Here is an 18,130-nt window from a genome sequence, read left to right on the forward strand (position 1 = left end):
AAAGCCATAACAACTCTGCTTTAGCAGGCTTACCCTTATTTGTCATTGTTCATATTCTATTCAGGGTATTGTAGAATTGGTTGTCATTCACCAACAACTTCCAAACAGAATCAACCTAATCAAGAGGAAGCTCAACACTAGTTTCTGAGCTACGGCTAACAAAACTCTACGTGAGTTCTTCGCTCCGAGCACTGGGAACATTCACACTGGACCAACACTCAAAACCAACAACCTTGAGTTTGAGCTCAATCTAGGCCTCATCAACATGGTGCAAACTACCCCATTCAGTGGAAAGGCACATGAAGATGCTAGTGCTTATCTTCAGAATTTTCTAGAAATTAGTAGCACAGTCATCATCAAGGACGTTGCTCAAGACATCATACTACTTCACTTGTTCCCATTCTCACTATTATGAAGAGCGAAGCAATGGTTCTACACCAACAAAGACAACATCAATACATGGGCAAAGTATTCAAAGGCCTTCCTAGAAAGTTCTTTCTAGTGGGCAAGACCAATGCCCTAAGAGAAAATATTTCCATCTTCCAACAGCAGAAGGGAGAGACCATTTTAGAAGCATGGGAACATTTCCAAGAATATGTTTCAGATTGTCCTCATCATGGAATGGAAGATTGGTTGCTCATACAAAGTTTCTACCATGGATTAACTCAGAAAGCTCATGAACAACTTGATGCCACTGCTGGAGGATCATTTATGTCACTCACCCTTTGAAAAGCTGAAATTCATATGGAGAAGATAGCCTCTAATCAAGGCTAGTCATCATACAACATCCAATCATGCAATAAGACTGAAGAAGTACTAGAAGAGGTGTGTGCATTGTCAACCAAAATGGACGTACTGTTGAATTGGCTCAAATAGCGAGCTAATTACAAGAGAGATCGTTAGGCCATTCAAGATGCTTTCAATGCTCTAAACACATGTGGAGAATATTTGAAGGTTGAATTCCCTGACTATCAAGAGGATGTAAACATCATTGGCAACAATTTAGGTCCACAATAATAGAGACAAGGATGGAATCAACAACAACAGTCAACTTACCAAGGTAAGTACCTAGGTAATAATTATAATTCTTTTAATTCCAAGCAACCATCCTTAAGAGACTTAATCTTCGAACAAGCTAGGATTAATGAGAATATTTCTAGAAAGCTTGCTTTTAATTGTAAGGTCCTAGAAAACATAAATACTAAAATGGATAGTTTTTCTTCTGCCATAAAATACCAACTTAGCTGTAATAAAAAGATAGAATCTCAATTAGCCCAATTAGTCGTTACTCTGCCTTTTGCTACTAATCTTGAAAAGGTCAATGCTATAACCATAAGAGGTGGCAAGTCTACTCGTGATCCGCCATATCCGACAAGGGCAGGTAAGACACAAGTGGTAATGCAGGAAGAGGAGAAGAGAAACAATGAAGTTGAAGAAGTTGTACCTCAAGAGTGAGAATTACAACAAGATTTTTATGACACTACGTTCCTATCGTTTCCACATAGAAATCAAAAAGCCAAAATGGATGAGCAGTTTGGTAAGTTTATAGAGGAAATTCAAAAATTATATATCAATATTCCTCTACTAGATGCCATATGGGTTCCCACCTATGCGAAGTACCTCAGAGACATCCTCAACAACAAAAGACCACTGCCCACCACTAAAGTAATCAAGTTGATAGAGTATAGTGTGGCCATCCTAAATACATCACCTGTCAAGAAGAAGGATCTAGGGTGTCCCACTATCGATTGTTCAATCAGAAGCCAGAACTTTGAGAATGTGTTATGCAATCTTGGAGCAAGCGTTAGTGTCATGCCCAAGAAGATCTTCGATAAGCTCAACTACTCAATACTTACACCAACATCGATGTGTTTACAACTAGACGACCTATCGGTCCACTACCTTGCAGGAATCGTCGAGATTATCCCGATAAAAATAAGAAACTTCTTTGTTCCTATGGATTTTGTAGTACTTGATATGTAGGAGGACATGAAGACACCTCTTATACTTGGGAGACCCTTCCTAAGTACTACAAATGCGCACATTGATGTCGAAGCCAGAGAAATCAAATTCTATATCAATGGCAAGGAAGAGCGATTCGCGTTCAAACCAAGACTAGAACAATGCTCCAATTTAGAATGATGTGAGCAGCAAGTATAAGGGTCTCCATCTCCAGGACCTATCAATGCACCTAAAGAATAAACCCAAACGGAGAAGTCTAGTTCGGTGGACTTAAAATACCGGACCCTCATCGGAAGGTAACTCGGTAGTTATCTATAATCATTTTTCGCATTATATTTTACTTTGGCATATTTACTTTTCAACACCTGCATTATAAAAATAAAAATACTCATCATGGCATTATAAAAATTCAAGCCCCATGTGAATAATTTTTACCATGGAGGCATAAAATGTTAAAAAATACCATCATTCATCTTCTTATATTTCATAGTATCATAAAATATTTTTATTTTGCATTTATATGTGTGTATACGGTAGAAATATGGGAGACACATGGGACCCACTCAACCACCACCCATCACCTCCATAACCACTACCTATCACTTATATCTCCACTCAGCTTCCATCACCTCCATTTCCACCTCCATCTCCACTCTCCACCGAAAGAAGAAGATATTTTGCTTAAGCACTAAGCAAAGAAGAGTCTAGAGGAGGATGAGGCCATTTGGCCACAATGTGGGGCCGACCAGCCCCATCACTTTGCTGGCTGGCCTGCTGCTCTCCCGGTTATAAATAGCCACCCTCTTGGTTGCTTCACTCATCAATCTCCACTGCAAAACCAGCTCCCAAGTTTGAAATTCTAGAATCCAATTTCATAGTTTGTAATTTCACTTAATAGAAGTAGTTTTGGAGTGAGGGTAAAGGGTGAGAAAGTTGAGAGTCAAAGTGTTGCTAAAATCTTGAGTAAAAGAGAGAGGTGCTGCTCAAATTTGACCAAGAAAGAGAGGGTTTAAGAGTGGTAGAGCTATCCAATCAAGAGAAAAAATTTAAAAAAAATTAGGGTGGAAGTCATGCCAAAATATTGATTAGAAAAATTCTTTAGACAATCTCAGACGACTAACCCTCTGGATGACTAAGTTTTGGATGGCTAACCCCTAACATTTTTTATTCTCCTAATCCCATTCCACGAGTTGTGTTGTGTTTTCTCTATTTTGCAGGAAAATGAGCAAGATCGTTGGAAAGCTCAAGCGTGCGGTGTTGTTCCGCTCAATGAGAAGTTCGTTGTCCCAGGCAAGCACCGACATGGAGGTCGATCCTCCATCTCCCGCTGCCAGAGCATCGTCCCATTCAGCCCCCACGGATAGAAATGTTCTCTTGCAAGAGAAGCAACTCAAGCTTCGGGGCGATATGGAGAAGAACATCTACAAAAAGCTGAAGACCTAGAGATTTGCCCTCACCCCCGCTTATGATCCAGCCCTACTGCAAGCCACAGGTATGAACACCGAATTTGAACTCATTTTTAAGGTTGTAGGATGGGAGGATGTTTGGGAAATTAATGAGCTTGGGTCTAAGCTTTTGACTGCTGAATTTTTATGCACCTTGAAACCCACTGATTCCGAAGTATCATTTAGACTTTTTGGAAAAGATTTTTCTATCCTATCTAAATAGTTTAGTGAACTTCTAGGATTTCATGCACAATGTGTGATTGATGTGGACACTGCTATACAAGACTTTGATAGAATGAAATTTTGGAGGGAAATATCTATAGAACTTACTTGCTACCGTCCCTGTACTAATAAAATTCATCACCCTACTTTGCGATTCATGCATAAATGGCTAGGTTTTTCTCTTTTTCCTAGGAATGACTTCCGCATTGTTAGGAATGATGAACTTAAACTACTCTATGCTATGGTTAAAAGAATAAATTCCTGATCTTAAGGGTGATGTTGGGTGTACTTCTTTCGTCACCCGCATAGCAAAAAATTTAGGTCTGTTGGAAAATACTTCTATTGCTTACATCGATGACATTCCCCGTTGCCTTATCGATTATGAATATTTTAACCAAGCACACATGTTAAAAAAGAGTAAAAATGGGAAGCTTATCATGATGTATATGGATTATACAAACAAAATGCCATTACTAGACCAAACCCTTGGTCTGTATGCGGTGCAGTCTTTTGTCATTGATTTGTAGAAAAAGGAAGCAGTGCCTACCTAGAGTGCTTCTGCGAGACTCACGAGCAGCCCGCTTCTTAGCACACTGAGAGCTCCTGGCATCAAGGCTCAAGTGCGCAATAGCAGGATGACAACTTTGACTACTACCAGCAGCAGCCATATGAGGAGGTCTCGAGTGGCCATCAGGGAAGACATTTGTCCTTCTCTACCTATGGCTACCATGACCAGCCCATGGGCTATCATGAGCAGCAGATGGAGCACCCCTGCCTCGACAGTAGGCTCACCACCATCAAAGAGAACCAGCATAGCATCTAGAACCAACTTCACCAACACACTCATTGGCAAGCAGAGGTAGGAGAACGCCTCGCCGCCATCCAGCAACACCAGGAGCAAAAAAATGAGAATTGGCGATACTTTCTCTAGGGTCTCCACATCGATCCACCTTTCTGAGAGACCGTAGCAATACCCAACTTGGGGGAGAAGCCCCCGTCCACCAAAGGTAAGTTTTCTGTTTCTAGCATTTTATTATTTTCTTTAGTTTATTTTTCAAGTTTGTTAAAAAAATGCATAACCAAAAACAAAATAAAATTTTAGTTATATATATCATTATTATAGTGTGATCTAAAAATATAAAAACCAAATAAAAAGAGTGTGTATATAGTTTAAGTTTAAGCTTGCTTAAGATATGTTTTAGTTTCCTTTCTTGTTTTTAAGAGCTCTAGCTAAAAAAACTTGAAGATGCTCTCTGTCGAGGACCTAATACTGGGGTACCCAATGAGGTGGAGCTAATAACCATCAAACGTTGATGCTTTCAAGTAGACAAGAACACAACTGCACTTCTTGTCCATACGACCGAAGGTTGGCCACGCCTCGCCCGGCCCCTAAGGGTAGGCTCCGCCTCACCCGACCCCCGAGGGCTAGACTCTGCCTTGCCCAACATCTAGGGGTAGACTCCACCACGCCCGACGACTGGGGGCTGGCTCCACCTTGCTCAATGGCTAAGGGCTGGCTTTGCCTCGCCCAATGACTGGGGATGGGCCTCGCCTCACCCAATGGCTAAGGGCTGGCTTTGCTTCGCCCAACGTCGGAGGGCTGGCTCCGCCTCACCTAACGGCTAAGGGCTAGCTCTGCCTCGCCCAATGATCGGGGATGGGCCTCGCCTCGCCCAACCCCCGAGGACTAGGTCTGCCTCACCCGATGGCTAAGGGCTGGCTCCACCTCGCCTAACGTCGGAGGGCTAGCTCTGCCTCGCCTGACGACTAAGGGCTGGCTTCGCCTCGCTCGACGACCGAGGATGGGCCTCGCCTATCCCGACCCCCGAGGGCTAGCTCTACCTCGCCCAATGGCTAAGGGCTGGCTCCGCCTTGCCCGATGGCTGAGGGCTGGCTCCACCCCGCCTGATGTCCTAAGATAGGCTCTGTCTCACCCGACGACTGTGCCTTGCTCCTTCATAATGATGGGCACAGGGTAAGACTATAATAGAACCGACCAAATTATAAGAACGTAAGTACAAAAACAATCACCGAAGCGATCAAATTCCTGTACTTAAGCTCCCATAATCCCGGTAGTCCGGAAATCACGAAGGATTTCAACCAACTCTCGACATACAAACCAAGATCGTAGTGATTCAACACAACACATCATCCGTTACAACATTTCATAATAAGCATTCGGATTACATCCATCAGAGTTTAAGTAGAATATTACAAACCAAGTTTGAGTGTGCGGAAGCAACATAGTTTAATACAAAACATCATAGTTTTCAAATACATTGCCAAGGCCGAGTCATGTCCCACAAAAGCATTATCAGGTACGAGAACTAGTAGAGACCGTGCCCAACGGTCTAGTCTTCATCCCCAGCTGGGAGAAGGCAGTACTTGCAGCAACCAAAGTAGAACTGGTCATCTGCAATAGGTGGGAGATAAACCCTGAGTACGAGAAGGTACTCAGCTAGACTTACCCGTCAAAACTAGAAATAAAAGACACCAAGGATCATGCAAGGCTTTTTAGGTGGGCTAGCTTGACACAGTTGCATAAAAGAGCTTATGATAATAGTAACCAATTTAAACTTAGCATCAAGTTATCATCATTTACCTGTCCACTAGATTAGCACCTGTACTAGAGCACTCACTTATTAGGAGCAAACAATATTAACCATAGCAGGTATAATAAGGCTGTCATCATCATATCATCAATTCTGAACCATTATGTTATTTAGTGTATCTACTTTGGAGATAAGCCCGTCAAGTTCTCACTAACCGGGAGAGACGGCGACTCAAATCGAATTACAACTCAACTGAGGGGGTATTCCTAACTCTCACCCTGGCATACTTAGCAAGGGTAGCCATGGGTTACCTTTGGTACAACTCAGGAACCAAATTCACGGGTTCGATCAGTGCTAGCGCTCTTAGGGATTACCCTTCTGCCAGGACGATCAGGACTTTTAAATCACCTGCCCTTGGACTCACGCCTACGGCTCCCTTTCGAGGCATACTTTATACTTATCGACTCCTGGCCTGAGTTGAGCTACTCGGCTTCGTGGTCGGTCATCGGACCTGGCCAACTAAGAGAGAGGCATGCGTTCAACATGAATAGGAAAGGCTCCAAGAATCAGTCCTTAAGCGACACAGACGGAGTCACTGCAAACCGGCAAGCCTCTGTCCAGTCTTCATTTCAAATTAAGACTGGTTCTTTTCCACGATAGCAAATATAGCCAACCGTGCCACATGCATCTTCCTATATCTCGCAGGTGACAGGAAATCACCTGACTTCTACCATGTTTAAGCAGGGCTAAGCACTACACGAGCCTAAGCTACATAGGATTCAGGGTAACAATATCTGGACAAGGATTGGGTAACCAATGCAGCAAGTGTTTGCATCCAACACCTAAACTTAATGCAACAATATATGTAATAATAATACTGTAACTGCAATTTAGAAATTAGGAGGCTTAATATGCTCTGGGGCTTGCCTTTCACAAAGTTGCAAGGACGGTGATCCGCGCACTCAACGGCGACCTCGTCTAGCACTTCTCCTGAAGGCTGCTCCTCCTGAATCTCCGGTGTCGGCTGTTGCTGCTCGCTCGGTTCCTCGAATTCCAGCAGTGTTACTCCCTCCGGTACACCTATTACATGATGATGCATGAGATAAATATCATGGATGCATAAGGAATGACATGATGCTCATGATGAATGAATTACAGTAAGTGTTTACGAAAGCATCACTGGACACTCGTTTACCGAGTAAAATAGCTCTATTCAAATCACTTTAAGCATGTATCTAACTTAACTTAAAGAACAAGATCAACTTATCTAACTTGCATAACCTAAGATAAAGATGCTCATCTTCAGTTAAGGGCCTAACACCTAGGAACATTACCACAACTTAGAAATAGTAACGGTATACATAATTTAACATTTAAAGTTTCATATGCATACAAGTATTCCCGTAATTCAATCACAACAAGAGTTATACAAATCCAAATGACTTGTATGAGGACATTCTGGAAAGCTTATGAAATTTTCTACAAATCAATGGTAAATAGCAAAGCATGATTCTTAGGTTAACCAAATCAATTTCCAGTAAACCTAGAATCTGTTCCAGAAATAACAGGGTTACTAGCTTAATTATTTAATGATGATGCAAAAGCCTAATTTGATCAAACCAAGTTTACCAACTTGTTTTTCATACCTAAGAAACATCAGAAAGTATAGTGTCAACTTCTAAATAAATTATTTAATATCCTTTTACAATTTATTTAGTTAATTAGGTGATTTAAGCAATATATAGTAAAACTATTCATAAAAATCTACAAAAATTACAGTAGCTATCTCATGCTTCACATAGACTACCATAAAAATTTCAAAGCCATTGAGCAAGCAGAACTTGCGATATCCAAAATAACAGGTGGCATGCCTATTTTTAGCATAATTAGGAAACCCTAATGAAAAGTGTCAAGCAACAGATTTCACATTTTTCCTAGCATCATTCTAGCATAAGAACCTTACTCACCAAATTTTACCTATATTGGATCTATAGAAAAATTATGAAAATTCACACAAGATCCATCCATTGATAAAAAGAAATTCTATAACTCAAAAACTATACATGCACTAGCTCTAAAATTTTAACCAGAGATTCTACTAAGCAATAATAGATTACCCACAAAATTTCATCATTTTTGGACCACAGAAACTCAAGATAAAATTCAAACAAGTTTGCATGTATCCAAAAACACATTTCAAAGTCCTATTTAATTCATCTAGAATTTCTAAAACATGTGCTCATATAATATTTTTATTAAATACTAGACATTACTAGGAACTCAACAAAATTGGAACCATAACTTTTGGATCTACCAAACTGGAGTTACACATTTTTGAAATTGTACACAATTCTGTGAAATAATAAAACAAACCAAAAACAAGAAAATCGATTCACTGCTGTTGGGCCGGCCCGAGGAAACGGCGGCCCACGAACACGCGCTGGCACAGCCCAGACAATGGCGCGGCCCACGCTGGGCTCCCGCCTTAGCCGCAGTGACTGACGAGAGGGGCCCGCGCACCAGTGAGAGAAACAGGGGAAAGGAGCGGACGGCGGCGTAGTTCGTCGCCGGTGGCTTCTTCGGCGATGGCAACGGTGCTACTATGGTCAACTCACTTGTGCGCATCTATTGGTGCCCTCAATCGCTTCTATGGCCATGGCTACAGGGTTGGTGACGAGCACGGCGGAGCACGGCCGCGGCATGTCCAGCTCCGCGCGAGGCTACGGCGCTACGTCTCGAACGTGAGGCTCTACGAGCTTCAGCAGTGCACCTAGGATCTAGCGCGGGGCAGAGGAGGGATGGCAATGGCACGAGGAGAGCTGGCCACGTGGAGCGCTACTCCGGCGAGGTCCAACAAGACGGTGGTGGGGAAAAACGGCGATTTCATCCTTACCAAGGCAAAATTGGCACGACGGTGGGGTGGAGGAGGTAGAGAAGACTACGGCGAGGCTCTGGGTGAGCTGGGCGACGCGTTTTTGCTAGGACTCAGGAGCTTGGCGAGGGCGAAGGTCTGGCTGGCAATGGCGGGCGGCTTCGGTGCTGCGCGCGGTGGGCGGCGAGAGATGAGAAAGGGAGCGGGCGACTCGATCGGGCAGGCGCTGGGGTGCTTCATGACGCGGCTGGCCGTGCCAGGGCGTCCACGGCGCGTGGCCTGCGCGCTCAGGCGATCGGCGATGGGTGGCGCCACGTGGCATCGTCTTTCTGAACCGGTCGGCCATGTTCACTGAACGTTTTCTGAAAACACGATTCAGTGTTGATGACCATGACTGACAGCGCCATTTCACCGTGTTAACACGGCACAACCAAAGATCCTTTGCAGAAACGGTGTTCATGAAAAATGTAGAGGTACCATCCAGCTACATTTTCTTTTCAAGGACCATGATCAAATTCGCCAAGGATCAGAAGTTAAATGAAGCCCAAGTTGGCCTGATCCAACTGAAAATGCAGTTTAAGACTTAGACAAATTTTTCAATGAAATCAGCATGGACATCTGACTTGTGGGCCTTGTTTGAACATGTTCCACACATTTTCATGAGTTGGTCATAAAACAACTTTTGTTTCTTAATAAATTAGCTACAACTTTTGTAAAGAGTGTAAAGCCATGCAAGGTTTCTAAGTTGGTCTTTTGAATCAGTCAAACCGTGACACTCCAAGGGTCAATTCTAGTCAAACCTTCACTTGAGGGCATTTTGGTAATTTTGATCTACATGAACAATGTTCCAACAAGTAACCTAAGTGTAGTTAAGGTATAATAGACCATGATCAACCACTTTACAAAATTGTTATACCCCTTCTGATGATCACATGTGATAAAGCAACTAAAACAAGCAATTCACTCATATGTTGCAATACAATGTTTCATATGTTGCATGACTTTGTTGTTATTCTATACTTGTCACATTACTACCATGTTGCCCTGTTTCAAGGTATATAAGGAACTCAGGCTGCATTCACATGTTACACCATTACTATTCACAACACTCAAGTATGAAACATACACAATTGGAAAATGTTGCATATGCATGTTTTAGTAACAAGGACATGATGAGATAGATGATGCACATGTTTATGAAATGAAATGCAATTAGTAGAAGCCAAACACCTAGGGTGTTACAGCCCTCCCCCCTTAGAAAAATCTCGTCCCGAGATTTGAAAAGCGTACCAATCAGTATAGAAAGCTGGATAGTTTTCCTTTAAATAATCTTCCCACTCCCAAGTTGCATCCCGTTCGCTATGATTACTCCAAACTACCTTGTATAAGTTAACTACTCGTGTATGAGTCACTCTTTCTTGAGTATCCAGAACTTGCACGGGCTTTTCCTCATAAGAAAGATTAGATTTCAAGTTGACTTTCCTTGTTGCTATTCTTTCCTCGGGAATACGAAGACACTTCTTCAGCTGGGACACATGGAATACCGGGAATATAGCTCCCAACTCACGTGGTAGATTGAGCTTATATGCTACTCTTCCACTTTTCTCGATAATGCGGTAGGGTCCAACATATCGAGGCTCCAGCTTCCTTTTGATTCCAAAATGTTTTACTCCTTTCATAGGGGATACCTTCAAATAAACATGATCACCTACTTCAAACTCAATAGGTTTTCTTCTCTTGTCAGCATAGCTCTTTTGTCTAGCCTGTGCGGCAGTCATATTCTTCTGTATAGTTCGGACTTGCTCTTCGGCTTCTTTTACAAAGTCAATACCATAGAACCTTCTTTCCCTGGGTTCCACCTAGTTCAAAGGAGTTCTACACTTGCGGCCATAAAGAGCTTCAAAAGGAGCCATTTTGATACTCTCTTGATAACTGTTGTTATAAGAGAATTCAGCGAGAGGTAACCAGTCCTCCCAAGAGCCTTTGCAAGAGATAAGACAAGCTCTAAGCATGTCTTCAAGAATTTGATTAACATGCTCAGTCTGTCCTGATGTTTGTGGATGATAGGCAGAACTACGGATTAAATGAGTGCCAAGATTCTGATGTAAGCACTCCCAAAAGCGAGCCGTGAATTGCGGTCCTCTATCAGAAACAATGGATTTGGGTACACCATGGAGACGTACCACGTGTTGAAAATAAATCTCAGCATAATTGTGCGGGTGATAGGTAGACTTGACCGGAATAAAGTGAGCAGATTTAGTTAGACGATCTACGATAACCCAGATGGAATCACAACCCTTTTTGGTGGTGGGTAATCCAACAATGAAATCCATGCTAATTTCTTCCCACTTCCAGCCAGGAATAGAGAGTGGCTGCAATAATCCGGGCCTTATGTGAATAGCCTTGACTCTGCAACAGTTATCATACCTTGCCACGTAAGCTATGATTTCTTTCTTCATCTTGGTCCACCAATAGTACAGCTTGAGATCTTGATACATTTTACTGCTACCAGGATGGATGGACAATTTAGAAGAATGGGCTTCAGCCATAATTTGATTTCTAAGTTCTTTGTCTTTGGGTACCACAAGCCTATCATTAAACCAGAGAATTCCCTTGTCATCGACCCTAAAGTGCTTGGTTTCTTTCCCTTTCATCTTTCGCTTGATGTGAAACACCCCCACATCAGTCTTCTGGAGTTCAATAATTCGACTTCTAAGAGAGCAATCCATAGTGATGTTGTGGAGCACTACAGGATGAAGGAGGTGTGCCAGATGAAAGTCTTCACTAACCAAGGAATTGCAATGGGCCTTTCTGCTTAAGGCATCAGCAACCACATTTGCCTTACCAGGATGGTAGTGCACTTAAAGGTTGTAGTCTTTGATTAATTCTAACCATCGCTGTTGACGCATGTTCAACTCGGGTTGAGTAAAGATGTACTTGAGGCTTTTATGGTCAGTATAGATGTTGCACACATTACCCAGCAAGTAATGTCTCCAAATCTTCAGGGCATGAACAACCGCAGCTAGCTCTAAGTCATGGGGAGGATAGTTGACTTTATGCTTTCGAAGCTGGCGTGAAGCATAAGCAATTACTCGGCCCTCCTGCATAAGAACACACCCCAAACTGGTGCCACATGCGTCATAGTAGACATCAAAAGGCTTCTCGATGTCAGGTTGTGCCAATACAGGAGCAGAGGTTAGTAAGGTCTGCAAAGTGTGGAAAGCCTCTTCACACTTCGGAGTCCACACAAACTTCTCATCTTTTTGAATCAATCGAGTCATGGGCTTGGTGATTTTTGAGAAATCCGGGATAAAGCGACGATAGTAGCCAGCCAAACCCAAGAAACTTTGGACTTTAGTGACCGTAGTAGGTGCCTTCCACTCAAGGACTTCTTGCACCTTAGTAGGGTCAACCGAAATTCCATCACCAGATAACACATGACCTAGAAAAGGTATCTTGTTCAACCAGAATTCGCACTTGCTGAACTTAGCATAAAGCTGGTTGTCACGTAATCGAGTTAAAACAATTCTTAGATGTTTAGCATGCTCTTCTTCATTCTAAGAATATACAAGGATATCATCAATGAACACGATGACAAATTTGTCCAATTCCGGCATGAATACAGAATTCATCAGGTACATAAAGTGTGCCGGAGCATTTGTCAACCCAAATGACATGACGAGGTATTCGAACAAGCCATAACGAGTAGAGAAAGCTGTCTTTGGTATATCTTCAGGACGAATTTTGATCTGATGGTAGCTAGACCTCAAATCGATCTTGGAGAATACCTTAGCTTTGGAGAGCTAATCAAACAGAATATCGATGCGAGGAAGAGGGTATTTGTTCTTGATAGTAACAGCATTTAGGGGGCGATAATCCACGCACATGCGCAAAGAATCGTCCTTCTTCTTGACAAATATAGCTGGACAACCCCAAGGAGAAGAACTAGGCTGAATCAAACCTTTCTTCAATAGCTCATTCAACTAACTCTTCAGCTCAGCCAACTCATTGGGCGGTATTCTATATGGCCTTCGAGAAATAGGAGCCGTACCCGGAATGAGTTCTATCTTGAATTCTACATCACGGTCCGGAGGTAATCCAGGCAAGTCATCAGGGAAGACATCTGGAAACTCATAGACAACTGGTAGATCCTCAATGGCTTTGGCTAGGGTAGTATTGGCCATATTGTGGATAGAGATATCACGAGGTAACTGTACTAGAAAACCCTTCTTATCCACAGGATCCCTCAACATTACCACACGGGTTGATGTATCGATCAACACTCCATTCCCGCTCATCCACTTCATTCCTAGGATTATATCAATTCCTACCCCTGGTAGAACTACAAGATCCGTACAGAACTCTCGATCCCCAATCTCAATCTTTACATCTTTAACTACTTGGTTAGTCAGGATATTATTTCCAGCAGCACTAATACAATAACCACCCTTGACAATTGTAATCACATTCATCTTATGTATAGACGCAAAAGTAGAACTCATAAAGGAATGCAAAGCACCCGAATCAAAGAACACAACTGCAGGGTGATCATTAACAAGGAACTTACCAGTGGTGACCACTTCACCAGCGGGAATTTCCTCCACTGTAGTGTAGTGAACACGCCCCTGACGGACATTTCCTTGAGCATTCTTGGGAGGATAGGGACACTTATTAGCCCAATGACTAGGCTGGTTATAGTTCCAGCATGGCCTGTTTGCTGGTGGTGCATTGGAGCTGCCCTGCCCAGAGGTATTCTTTGGCAAGGAAATTGTGTACCCCTTGCAGAAACCAGTTTTAGCTTGATTCTTTTTCTGAGGTGGGCGGTACCAGACATTAGCATTGGGTGGACGGTACTAGGTCTTGGATACCATTGGAGCCTTAGACTAAGAAGCACCAGCCTCAAAGTTTCTTTTACGGTTCTTGGAAGCAGCATAAATCTTGTCATTGTTCTCTTGGGTTAGGGTGTCACTGATAAACTCATTGAAGGTGACACACTTGCAGTTACCCATAGACTTCATCAGTTTAGGGGAAAGTCCCCTCTTGAAGCTAGCTATTCTCTTGGCGTCAGTATCGACGAACTCAGGAGCATACCTCGCCAGGTTGTTGAATGCCTGGAGGTATTCATTAAGACTCTTGTTGCCTTGGGTTAGCTTCATAAACTCGATATGCTTAATGGCCATGAGACCAGGAGGGATAAAGTGTCCCCTGAAGGCTGCCTGGAACTGGTTCCAAATGATCTCAATGTTAGCAGGGAAGGTGGTCCTGTGATGGGTCCACCAGATGCCTACAGGGCCTTGGAGCTGGTGTCCTACATATGAAGCCTTCATGCCTTCAGTCAAATGGAGCAATCCAAACCTTTGCTCTATCATGCTCAACCATTCATCCGCTTGTAAGGGTTCTTTTGCCTCATGAAAGATAGGAGGCTTTGTGTCCATGAAGTCCTTAAAGCTGCTGTACTGGTTCGGCTCGGGTCCCTAGCGGACATGCTGATCCTCACGGTTAGCCATCTGGCGCATAGCCTCAGCTAGCATGCGCTGACTTTCCACGACCGTCTGCATTAGCTCAGCTGGTGTGGGCAGTGGAGGAGGTGGTTGTTCCACATCTCCCATGCTACGACCGCGACGAAGGTTATAAGCCATCTGCAAAAGGTATAGCCAATGAGCACTGATGATGTGGAAACTTTTGTAGATGAATTGTATAATTATGCCAAACTGATTCCATCGGAGAGAATGCATTTATATAATCAACAGAGGCACAATCATTCATCACAATCACACAACTCATCAAGCGCATCAATTGACACATAAATGAGATGAACTTAACCAACAATCGAGATCTAGAGACCACAAAGACGAATTTCATCAAAAGCTCACATACGTGGAGCATAATACGTCCGATAGGTTACGTCCCAGCCATAGTGGTTCCAAACTTACATCAAGGGTAACATAGGGTTCGATATTACATCCCAATGATTAACTTGATACAAAGCTACTCGTTCATGGATGAGGATCAACAAAAGACTAGCTCTAGCGCATTAGCTAAGTAGTAAGCTAAACTACGCATCATCCTCGGAGTCAGTGTCGAAGATCTCTCCTCCATCTTCATCACTAGCAGGCTCTAACTCCTCATCTTCCTCCTCATCAGGTGGGACGTCCTCGGGTCCATTGACCTCCATGTCATCATCACCTTCAGCCATGATGACACCAGAACCCATCTCATCCTCATCATTAGGTGGTAGGAGAGGGTGAAGTTGATTGTGTAACAGGTGAACCTCCTCATGGAGATGGTCATTGTACTCTTCAGCAACTGCCACTTGCTGCTCTAACTCCACCTGTCGCGCTCTTAACACATTCTCTTTGTGCCAGGCTTCATTCCGTTGGTTCATCACGTGAATCAACATACGTTCATAGTTGCGGTGAGCAACTGTCAACCTCTGAACCTCAAGGGTCTCTTGGTCCCGTTCCTGTGTTACTTGCTCCAAACAGTGCTGAGCCGCATTCCTCTCAGCGGTCACCTGAGCCAGCTCTGTCCTCAGCCTTTCCACCTCAGTAGGCTCAGGACGGGGCTCACGAGGAGCTAAATGGTGACGAGGCGCCCTGCCTCTAGTAGACTTGCGAGCAGTGAGTTTCGTGCGCGCCATCTGTAGTAAAAAGTTGCAACGTAAGGGAAGAATCATTTTTTTAAGGGAGGGAATAATGCAAGAAATGCCATGTATGCTTGAACATGATGCATGCACGATCCGTACGTCCTCACAAACCTAGAAAAATTTAAAGGCTAGCAAAATATACGGTGGCATACATACGTTCTCTCGTATATGGTAGCTAGTCGATCTACAACGATACGTTGTTAGTGTACCTACAGAAAATTTTCATTTCAGCCCAATAATTTCCCAAAAAGCATAGAAAACAAGCAGTAAACTAAATACTTTCATACATGCATCCCCTGATGCATATACTCTAGTATCACAGCTACCCGTCAGAGATACCCACATTTAAGTACTCTCATAGATACATGATTGAACATGTAAGTATGTGAGCAGCCACAACTACTCTCCCCTAGACCGACGGTTGGACGGTCGTGCTCTCACAACTCTCCACTTACCAGAGCGTAGAGGTATTTTGAACCATACATTACCACCCAAGCGGATAGCATCCATACAATAGCACGCCGTATGGACGACAAAACAGAAACAAGCAGGAACCCCCAAGTTAGTACTTTAATAAGCCACCTAAGAGTCCTTATTTGGGCATAAGGGATATGACCACTGGCAATACTTAGTGTTTAATTTAGAATTTTCACAAATACTTTTGTTTTAAATACACAAATGACATGTTTAGTGTTGAATCTTGCTCTAATGCCAGCTGTAATAGAACCGACCAAATCATAAGAACGTAAGTACAAAAACAATCACCGAAGCAATCAAATTCCTGTACTTAAGCTCCCATAATCCCGGTAGTTCGAAAATCACGAAGGATTTCAACCAACTCTCGACATACAAACCAAGATCGTAGTGATTCAACACAATACATCATCCGTTACAACATTTCATAATAAGCATTCGGATTACATCCATCAGAGTTTAAATAGAATATTACAAACCAAGTTTGAGTGTGCGGAAGCAACATAATTTAATACAAAACATCATAGTTTTCAAATACATTGCCAAGGCTGAGTCATGTCCCACAAAAGCATTATCAGGTACGAGAACTAGTAGAGACTGTGCCCAATGGTCTAGTCTTCATCCCCAGCTGGGAGAAGGCAGTACTTGCAGCAACCAAAGTAGAACTGGTCATCTGCAACAGGTGGGAGATAAACCCTGAGTACAAGAAGGCACTCAGCTAGACTTACCCATCAAAACCAGAAATAAAAGACACCAAGGATCATGCAAGGCTTTTCAGGTGGGCTAGCTTGACACAGTTGCATAAAAGAGCTTATGATAATAGTAACCAATTTAAACTTAGCATCAAGTTATCATCATTTACCTGTCCACTAGATTAGCACATGTACTAGAGCACTCACTTATTAGGAGCAAACAATATTAACCATAGCAGGTATAATAAGGCTGTCATCATCATATCATCAATTCTGAACCATTATGTTATTTAGTGTATCTACTTTGGAGATAAGCTCATCAAGTTCTCACTAACCGGGAGAGATGGTGACTCGAATCAAATTACAACTCAGCTGAGGGGGTATTCCTAACTCTCACCCTGGCATACTTAGCAAGGGTAGCCGTGGGTTACCTTTGGTACAACTCAGGAACCAAATTCGCAGGTTCGATCAGCGCCAGTGCTCTTAGGGATTACCCTTCTGCCAGGACGATCAGGACTTTTAAATCACCTGCCCTTGGACTCACGCCTACAGCTCCCTTATGAGGCGTACTTTATACTTATCGACTCCCAGCCTGAGTTGAGCTACTCGGCTTCGCGGTCGGTCATCGGACACGGCCAACTAAGAGAGAGGCATGCGTTCAACATGAACAGGAAAGGCTCCAAGAATCAGTCCTTAAGTGACATAGACGGAGTCACTGCAAACCGGCAAGCCTCCGTCCGGTCTTCATTTCAAATTAAGACTGGTTCTTTTCCACGATAGCAAATATAGCCAACCATGCCACATGTATCTTCCTATATCTCGCAGGTGATAGGAAATCACCTGACTTCTACTGTGTTTAAGCAGGGCTAAGCACTACACGAGCCTGAGCTACATAGGATTCAGGGTAACAATATCTGGACAAGGATTGGGTAACCAATGCAGCAAGTGTTTGCATCCAACACCTAAACTTAATGCAACAATATATGTAATAATAATACTGTAACTACAATTTAGAAATTAGGAGGCTTAATATGCTCTGGGGCTTGCCTTTCACAAAGTTGCAAGGACGATGATCCGCGCACTCAACGGCGACCTCGTCTGGCACTTCTCCTGAAGGCTGCTCCTCCTGAATCTCCGGTGTCGGCTGTTGCTGCTCGCTCGGTTCCTCGAATTCCAGCAGTGTTACTCCCTCCGGTACACCTATTACATGACGATGCATGAGATAAATATCATGGATGCATAAGGAATGACATGATGCTCATGAT

The 18,130-nt window shown here is 43.1% G+C and overlaps 1 non-coding gene across 1 annotated transcript; it reads right to left on the reverse strand.

Moving 5' to 3' along the window:
- Positions 1-516: 516 nt before the first annotated feature.
- Positions 517-623, reverse strand: LOC136541144 (small nucleolar RNA R71). The gene has a single exon (XR_010780238.1). It is a non-coding gene; the product is annotated as a small nucleolar RNA R71 (small nucleolar RNA).
- Positions 624-18,130: the final 17,507 nt, after the last annotated feature.

Source organism: Miscanthus floridulus, chromosome 2, assembly GCF_019320115.1.
Source record: "Miscanthus floridulus cultivar M001 chromosome 2, ASM1932011v1, whole genome shotgun sequence".
NCBI classification, from domain to species: Eukaryota; Viridiplantae; Streptophyta; class Magnoliopsida; order Poales; family Poaceae; genus Miscanthus; species Miscanthus floridulus.